Source organism: Phascolarctos cinereus, unplaced genomic scaffold (assembly GCF_003287225.1).
Source record: "Phascolarctos cinereus isolate Bilbo 61053 unplaced genomic scaffold, phaCin_HiC Scaffold_3;HRSCAF=262, whole genome shotgun sequence".
Classification (NCBI taxonomy): Eukaryota; Metazoa; Chordata; class Mammalia; order Diprotodontia; family Phascolarctidae; genus Phascolarctos; species Phascolarctos cinereus.
The window spans coordinates 119,825,438-119,835,155 of record NW_027555736.1 but is presented as its reverse complement, the minus strand read 5'-3'; the positions used below and the strand labels follow the sequence as shown (position 1 = coordinate 119,835,155).

General features: G+C 41.1%; 1 protein-coding gene across 3 annotated transcripts in view; it reads left to right on the top strand.

The window, feature by feature from the left end:
* The first annotated feature begins 1,026 nt into the window (after positions 1–1,026).
* Positions 1,027–9,718, top strand: part of ABHD2 (abhydrolase domain containing 2, acylglycerol lipase) — a 119,710-nt gene continuing 111,018 nt past the window's right edge. For all 3 annotated transcript variants that reach the window (XM_020964868.2, XM_020964882.2, XM_020964874.2), the window contains exon 1: positions 1,027–1,153. The gene's annotated coding sequence lies outside the window, so the exon portion shown is untranslated. The remainder of the gene's footprint in view (positions 1,154–9,718) is intronic.

Here is a 9,718-nt window from a genome sequence, read left to right as displayed (position 1 = left end):
CTTTTATCACAACTTTGTCCTATTACAGCACCCTTCTGAGTTCCTCTTATAGCCATATCCACCCTGCCCCAGGAGGCTGCATTTCAGAAGCCAGTGAAAGTAGATCCTGAGCCTCATATCTTGTTCAATGTGCAAAGTAAATATAGGAAACAAAATTTCCAAGTATTTAGAGAGAAGGCTGTGGTATGGTGTGGTGTATTGGTTGGCCTTGAGGTCAGTTAGATCTGGGTTCAGATTCTGACTCTGACACACATTGGCCCTGGGATCCTTGGCAGGTCACTTAAGAGTATTTGTATTACATTTTCAGCTTTGCATGTTGTCTTATTTAATAACCTCTCAACGCTCTACCCGAGTTCTGCACTAGGCCCCTTTCTACAGGCCTGACGAACTGGAGAAAGTCTTAGAACTGCGCTGGGCCTGGGATGCCCTCAGCAGCAGCTCTCACTTGTTCTCCCTACACCACGGTGCATCTCGAGCGCGCACCACATGAAAGGTGCACCCCTTGCACGGCTGCGGCCAGCGGGGGTGTGATTATACCTGGCCGCATGCCTGGCTGCCTCCTGGGGTTCTCCTACTTCTGGGAAAACTGCACGGATACCTTCTCCCTCCAGCTCTACGGTTTTTCCCATTTATTCCCCACTACCCCAAGATCCTAACCCCACACCTCCGCTCTCCCGCCTGACATTGCCCAGCCCTGCCCACCCCCGCTCTGTCACAATTGCCCCCACCCTATCGGCCTCCTCTCGTTCCTTTCCTCAAACAGTAGCCTCCTATTGGCCGAAGACATCAAAGAAGGCCAATTACCAAATTGTACTCGACCTGGGGCCCAGCCTCCTCTTGACGAGCGGCTAATTGGACCAATGAACTAAAAACCCTAGTAAGTAGGCGGCACCGATGCAATGAGAGCTCGGGGCTGGTAGAGTAGCGGGCGTGCGGCCCAATGGATGAACCGTAGCCCCTAGATTGGGGGCGTGGCGAAGCTGGTCGTTAGGGGGCGTGGCGTTAGTTGCCCGGGAGGGGCCGGTAGCGGCGGGAGCTGCGCGGTACCGGTCGGGGGTTCCGGCTGCATTTCCATGAGAGCAGCCGGCAAGAGCGGAAGAAGTGGAACCGAACCGGGGGGGAAAATCACGTCGCCATCGCCAACCAGCGGCAGGTAAGAGCCGTGAGCCCAGCCTGGGAGCCCGGCAGGCGGGCCTCGTCTGCGGGTGCCATATCCATACCCCTCCGCGGATCCCCCGTCCATGCCGTCTCCTTCCCCTGGACCTCGGGACGGCGGATCCCCCCACCTTCCCGGCCCTGTTGGCCGCTTCTCCTCGGCTCGTCCTGCCGCCTCTTCCCCTCCAGCCCCGCACCTAGTCCTTCCCGGGCTTCCTCCGCCCCTGTCCTGGTGTCTTCCCTGAGAGCCTCGCTCCGGGAGCTTGTCCTTTTGGAGGTGCTTCCTTGGCGGAGCCTCCTCACGCACTGGTACCCGAAACCCACAGCCCCCGCGGGCGCTGCCTGCCCCATCCCGAGGCCTTGCCCCGAAGCCAAGCCCCTCCGCTTCTTTCCTCCATTCCTGGGGCCTCCCTGTCCTCAGCCCCGGGAGGCTCCATTGGAACTGGATCTGGAGTGAGGGGGTGTCCTGATATATAACTCTGTTAGTCCTTTGTCCCCTTCCCTTCTTTCTCTTTCTCTCCCTGCCCTGGAGCTCCTTGGCGTCTATGCTTACTCCCACCACCCCCTCCCATCCCCTAGGGGAGGGCTCCCTGGGTATCTGGAAACCATCTCCAATGAGGAACTGTTGAAGGGAAGCCGGAGGTGTTTACCCCGGAAAAGAGAAGACTTGGAGGAGATATGCGTGATAGCTGTGTTTAAATATCTGAAAGGCAGTCATATGCAAAAAGGGAGAAGTATGGGCTTGTTCCTTGTCGTTCCAAAGGTCAGAACTAGGACCAAAAGGCTAAAGTTATAGGGGGGCACTTTAGGCTTACTATAAGCCGAACTTTTGTTACATTTTGAGCTGTCCAGCAGTAGAAAGGTAAATTCTTCATCAAAGAATTGAGCACCCCATCATTGAAAGTATTCAAACAGAGACTTGGATGACCATCAGCCAGAGAGGCTGCAGAAGGAATTCTTGCACCGGTTTGTTGGGATGTTGGATTAGATGACCTCTAAGGTCCCTTTCTAGTCTTTAGATTCTATGAGCTATTCTATGTGGTCTTTAAGATTTGAGTGCAAGGGATGAATAGTGAGTGTTGAAATATAAGGTGGTGAATTGAGGACCCTCAGCTGTGAAGTAGCAAAGAATATGGATCATATCCCCAAAGACAGGAGTTTATAAACTACTATGAAAGATAATCGTCTGAACTGTACAGATCTAGCTGTCAATCTTCCCTCCCCTATTGATCTCTCCAACCCTTTAATTTTGATAGTACTTGCTAGTTGCCCTGTACCATCCTGGCATTCTACTATCCAGAATCAAAGGCAGTCTTCGAAGTTTAGGCTCAGAAGAGACACATTGGAAGGCTGTATGTTTGTCAGATTGAATATCATGTCCTCATGATGCTTTTTGAGCTTCTGCAGCATTTCATTATATCCAAATTAAAGAACCAAAAAATATGAAAGAAAACCTGGCCCAGTTCTGCTGCCACCCCAGTCCATTCTGAAAAAAACCTTAAATAAAAGAAGAAGCTTTGTGTTTTCTTCTGAAGGATAATCTTTTGTAACTTGTGGTTGAAATGACAGTGATAAATCAGATGACAAATGCAGTAGAATTTCTGTTTTCTGTTGTTGGGCTTTAGGGTGTCTAACTGAGAGAGAGAGTGAATCGTAAAATTTCTTGTGGTCTTCTCCCCTCCTGCCTGCTTTACCGTGGGTTTTCCTCTGGGTAATGAATTTGGAACCATTCCTTACCCTCCATGTATTAGGATAATTAGAATTTACAGCTGGAAAGAACCTTGGTAATCATTAGTCTAAATCCTCATTTTATAAAAGAGGACAAAAATCCAGAAAGCTTTTGGCATGTACCCCAACTCACATATTCTAGTTAATGGGAAGTAAGTAGAGTAGAGCCCAGATCTCTTCACTCATAGTCCATGTGGGCATAGCAGATATATACTTCTCTTTCTACTCTTTCCTCCCTTGTGATGTTTGGATTGTATAGTGTTATTTGTTTATGGTTTTGATTTTTTTTTTACCATCTGTTAATTTTTTTGTCCTTTCCTCCACCCAGGATCTTGCTAGTGTTGGCCCCATTATCATCTTGATCCATCAAATGTTATCCTGATTCTTACTTATAGATTCATGTGTTTTTTTACAGGGATAGGGATAAGGATAGGGACTGGACCTGTGATTTTATTGGCATAGGGAACTCCTAGTGAAGAAGGAAACTCTCTGCCAGTGAAGGTTAGCACTCTCTTCAACTTCTGGTCTTAGAGTATTGCCTAGGCCTAGAGCACTGAGAAGTCATGCAGACCAGATAAATTATATTTTGTTTCATTTCCGTTTTCCATCATATGTTAGATAACTCTAATGCCAACAAATTTTAGAATCAAATGCAAGTTTTCACAATCTCCTTTTAAAAAAAAACCAACTTGCTTTTCAGCTTGATGAGGCAGTAAAGAAAGGCCATACAGACATCAGTTTCAATGGTACCCTATTTCATTACGCACTGAACTTGATAAAGTTGTTGTAGGTGTTATTCTTATTTTGGCTTATTTATCAGTCATCTAGATGATGCAATTTGATTCTAAATTGATGAACATTTAAAGACAAAGTTTTCATGAAACATTGATCCTATTAATGCTTTTTGGAAGTCCAGGTATCATATGTCAGCTGCATTCAGGCAAAGACTTAGTCATTTGAGTAGGGGTGGAATAAGTAGTTCTGTGTCTTGCCTTAAAAAAAGAACTATGACTGATGATTGCTGGGAATCTTAAATGTTCGTTAGTTTATCAGTCTTCCTCCCTTTCTTAATTTGTGCTTAAAATGACAATGACAAACTAGATGGCAAGTGCAGTACAATTTCTGTTTTGGGCTTTTGGGTTTTCCTTCTATTTTCATTCCCACCCTCATCTCGGTGGGAGCCTTCATGGCTTTTCAAAATAGCAGCCAAAGGTAGTTCAGTAAATATACCAGCCAGGCCCCTTCAAGCCACAAGATACTTGTCATCTTTATTTCATCCAAAGCACCAGGCAGCTTTAGTTTTCCAGCCAATATATTTATCTGTTTTCAGGACATAGCTAAAGATTGTCATTTCTGTCTGACTGGCACATTATTTTTCTTCGTTTTCCTTAAAGGTAGATTTTCAGTTGTTTCTAGAGTAGTTCCAAAATTCAGTCATTTTAGAATTTCAGAAAATAAGCAAAACTGGCTGTTTGTAGGGTGTAGTACAAGTTCGTGGGGGAGACAAAGAGGTCATAAAAAAATGATCCATGCCCTCATGGAACTTCTAGTCTAGTAGTACAATTTATGATTTATTAGAATGTTTTTTTTAAATAAAAAAATAACAAGGCTACTTCCTCTTTAGTATTTTTCATATGATGATGAATTAGTGAAAGGGCATCTTACTTGCTTTTTAGTTTTTCTCATCTCACTTATGTACCTTCTTCTTGAGAATTTTTGGCATAGCTCCCAGTCTTTTGGCTTTCCACTGACCCCACATTTCTGGTTTCTCATTCATAGTAGGGAGACAAATTCCATCTTTTTCTCACCTTCTCTTTATCTTGTTCCATGTGCTCTTTGGCTGACCAGGGCAGAAAGATGGTTTCCAGCATCACAGAATTTCATACGGCAGGATTTCCTCCATGACATAACTGCTGGATATGTGCCTGTTTTCACTGAGCTGTCATTTTAGCCAGCACTCTGCCACTTGGATTGGCATAGGGGTATTCTGTGACAATATCTCTATGCCTTACTGAAACTTCAGACATTGCTTAATTCATGGGTTAGGAGATTATAATACAAGATGTTATAAGCCTTGCTGTCTCTTTTGGTGCTAAACTAGCCTCTTTCAGGAAGATCATGCAATTTATTGATGTGTTGTTTAGGTTTGTGTTTTTTGCAGCTTCCTAATGTTCTCAGCCTACTTGGGGGACAGTTTCCTTATTGATAGCCCAATAGTACTTTCTTCCTTAGGGTACTTTCTTTTTTATTTTATGTAACTTTTATTTTACTTCTTTTTTTCAATTAGCAGGCACTTATTTTTCTCTCCCCTTCATCTCCCCACCCCTGCCATAAAACAGAAACAAAGTCCTTGTAATAAATATAAATGGTCAGCAAAACAAATTAGACATTAGGCGTGACTAAGGTTTATACCTCAACCTGCATCTTCAGACCATCACCCTTCTTCCAGGAGGTGGGCAGCATGATTCTTCATCAGTCCTCTAGGATAGAATCATAGTTGATCAGCACATTGATCCAGGTTTTTAGGCAATCTAATAATTCATTCATTAACCATTTATTAAACTCCTGCTATGCCAGGGCCTGTTAGGCACCAGGAAAACAGAGAAAAGAGGAAAAAGGAGGGAAGAAGGGGGGGGAAAACCCCTTACCCTGGCCCTCAGGGAGTTTATATTTTATTGGTATTTGTAAAATCAAGATTCATATATTTAATCAAGCCTTAGATATTCTAGTCCAGGCCCCCCCTTCTGCAGTTAAGAGGTCTAGGAGGGGTTAAGTGTCTTGGTCAAGGTCATACAGCTAGGCAAATGACAGGCAGCTGCCTCCTTCAGTATTCTGGACTCAGAAGCGTTACGTTCTTGGATTTAAAGCTTTCTTTTCATAAAAATCATGAATATGAAATTATCTGATTCATATCATTGCTTGAGGTCTGGGACATCTTGCTGCAGTGACACAGCTGGGTGCCCTGTTTGTATAAATTGGCAGCTGGAAGAAGGTTCGTTTTGTGTTCTCCTTCACTGGTAAAAGAGCTGATAAGTAAACAGCTTGTTAGGGAATTGGAGCATTGACACCCTTGGATTTTTCCCTAGTGTGCGTGTTTCTTGGATTTTCCCTAAATGGAGGCTCAGAATTAGTTATTTCAGTGGTGCTGCTGGAAATCAGTAAAATTAACTAGAAGATTTACCGTAAACAAGCCAAGTTGCTTGGCTGATGGCTACCTAATTCAAGTTTTGAAACTTAACTTTTTCTGTTTTTAGTGTTACTACAAATCAGTCATTGTATTTAGGCGGCATTTGTGAATTAAAGCACTTCAATCCCTGGTGGCAAATTTTATTCTCTTTCTATAGAGTATAAATAGGATCTAAGCAAATCCCAGTAATACAACTTCTCAAGGTCATATCATGAATTAGTGAGTGTATCCAGGAATCACAGAGCTCAAATGGACCTTGAGTTAACTTAGAGCCCACTGGGTATGACTATGCAGAAAAGATAACTTTTATTTTTTTCTTAATCTCCAGAAAAGACTCCCCAGCCACCTTGGCACTTATTTCCAGCATTTGCAAACCTTACAGCACAATATAAATATGAGTTATTATTATTATTACTATTATTATCGTAGGTTTTTTTTGAAAGGCACTTCAGGGAGCCTTCCCTGATTTCTCCCTTTCCTTTCTAACTATCTTAACTAAAGTAGTCTCAACTTCTTATTAATTTCCACAGTACTTTATACCATCCTTATGATAATTTAAAAGTTTACTTTTAAAAATTTATAGTTGTTTTTGTAGATCTCTCCCCTTTGAAACTATCAAGACCATAAGGGCAAGAGTTATGTCTTTTTGTATCCCCATAGTGTTTAATATGAGGCTATCAGTAAACATTTGTTGGATGAACTAGTTAATGTAAGAGCTTTTTTTTTGCTTTACCCATTGTTTTACTACATGAGGTGGTGTCTACTTGTCCTGCCATTAGTGGAATAGGAGAGAAGCTGGTTACACTATTCCTTTATATTTTTTGGAGGCTTTCAAGTACACACCCTTTAGCTACTCTTTTTTAAATTATCGTTAATAATCATAATAGCTAGCACTGGTATAGTGCTTTAATATTTGCGAAGCACTTTCCGCATGTTCTTTCATTTGATCATTGACTAAAAGTCAAGTCCCTTTGGCCTTTTTTTTTTTTGAGGCCTGTTTCCCAAAGCCTTTAAATTATTTTTGCTGTTTTCCTCTGGAGCCTTCCTGAGTTCTCCAGGTCACAGTTTAATTGCATGGTCTGAAATTAAATACAGCATGCTAATAAAAGCTTTACTATTAAGCATAAAAGAACTATATGCCATACTCCTGTTTACATAGCATGCCATCATGTGTGCCTTCTTTAAAGCTATAGTACTAAGTTGCTTGTGGTCTGCTCTGACCCCCTACATCTTGTCTTACCATACTTTTCCAACACCAGTTCTATTTTCCATGGGTGTTGCTGTGTTCTCCCCTGGGTAAATTACTCTATCACTTTCCCTATCAAATGTCATCCTAATTATATCTTCCTGTGTCTCCAATTTACAGTCATCTTGAACTTTAATTTGGTTCTTCAAGATGGTAGATACCCAATCCCATTTAGGGCCTTTGATTTCTTGTCCATGTTCTATGGCTGTTCAGCCAAACTATTCTGTTATTACAGAATTGTTATTAAAGTATGAAATATGAAGCAGTCTAAATTAATATTACTGAATTTTCTCTTTCTTTTTATCCTTACAGAAAAAAAAAGAAATGAGCTTAGAGAAAGTTTACATAATATAACTATATGATTTATGTATCTGTACAGTGTTTACCTGGCCATGTAAACAAGTATATTCATAGAAGGAAGAAATTGTAATTTTTCTTTCAGCATATATTCCTTTAAAAGTTTTGTTGTTGCTTTTATTTTTAATACCATAGTTATTTCCCAGTCCCTCCCTTCCCTATAATGGCTTCCATAGAAACCTTCCTTGTAACCAGGAAAAACAGTAAGGCAAAACCAGTTGACACAATGACTTCATCTAAGAGCATATGTAATTTTTGACATCCTCATTCCTTCACCTTAGAGAGGTACCACCTATGCTCTGGAACCAGTTCTGGCCATTGTATTTGACCAAAGGCCATTTGTCTTTTACTATTGTTTTAATTCACAATACTGTAGTCATATATGTTGATCTCCTGATTCTATTTTCTTGGCTCTGTATTATTCCATACACATTTTTCCATGTTTCTCAAAAATTTTCAGGTTTTACATTTCCAGTGAATCACATGCCACATTTTAGTCATTTCTCAGTTGATGGTCACCTACTTTGTTGCTATTTTTCTTTTTTTCCTGATGAAGTGTTGCTTTGAATATGTTAATATATGTGGAACTGGGGGTAGTTAGGTGGCGAAGTGGATAGACTACCAGCCTTGGAGTCAGGAGGACCAGAGTCCAAATACAGCCTCAGACACTTACTAGCTGTGTGATCCTGGGCAAATCACTTAACCCTGATTGCTTACACACACACACACACACACACACACACACACACACACACAGAGGGGGTGGGGGTGGAAGCAGATCTTTCTTTTTCTCTTTGACCTCCGTAGGGACACATCTAGTAGTGGGATAACTGGATCAAATGATATGAACGATTAATAATTCTTCTTGCACAATTCCCAATCCCTTCCCAGAATGGTCAGATAACATTCACACCTCTTTTAGTTGTGTATTAGTGTACCTGTTTTCCCACACACTACTATTTTATTTTTTTTATTATCTTTACTAGTTTGATGATGTAAAAATCTCAAGAGTCATTTTAATTTGCATTTCTCATTATTTTGGAGCCTTTTTCATAGGATCATTTTTCTGTCTGCAAGTCTTACTTTGAAAACTATCCATATCTTTTGGCCATTCCTCCTTGCCTACTTTTGAGGTGTGACCTTGGGCAAGTGATTTAATCTAGTTAGGGATTTTCAGTTTTCCTAGGAGTTAATAGGGATAATTGAAGTCTTCTCTAACCACAGTTTAAAAAAATATTCTTGTACTATACAACATACAGAAAAGTTAAACATTTCTATTTTTAAATAGTGTATGAGAGACTGAAATCTGAAATTATCAGTAATGTGTTTACAAAAGATTCTTCTATCTCCTGAGATGATTACTCTGTTATAACAGCTGAGTCAGGAAGAAGACAAGGTTTTGATCTACGGCACTGAATTTGGTATCATTTGGACGGTGTTCTCTGGTTGCTTGTTTGGATACATGGGCTTAATTAAGTTTGTGAAATTCATTTCCAGACACAAAGGTGTTAAGTAATAGTTCATATTGTTGCTTTTTATTCAAATTGTTTTTCTTCTTCCACAGAGATGTAAAATGATTACTGTCTATCATCATAGCCTGGGTATGGGGCTTTTCAGAACCTTACCAGTTGCGAAGGATATTAGAGTTCATCTAGTCCAACCTCCCACGGTCCTTAAGCAGAAATGCTCCGACATCTCTGACATTTCTATATGAGGTCAGCTGGATCTATCTACATTAGTGAAGGGAAGCTTTTCAAAGGGAAACTTTCTCTTCAAAATGTATGATATGTGTTTGGGAGAACATATTTGCCTTCCTCATTATATTTTACTTTGGCTAACTGTAAAATTTATATTCCCTTAATTCATTCAACAACTGATAGTGCCAGGAAGCAGCCCAAAGCATGCTGGGATTATACATTTGACACAAAAAGGATAACTTGGAGCTGACTATAGATGATAGTTGTTTCTGAACTGCTCCCTTTGCTGACTATTGATGTAATTGAGCCCATTTCCTTGTGAATTGCCTGGAATTCTATTGGCTTTCA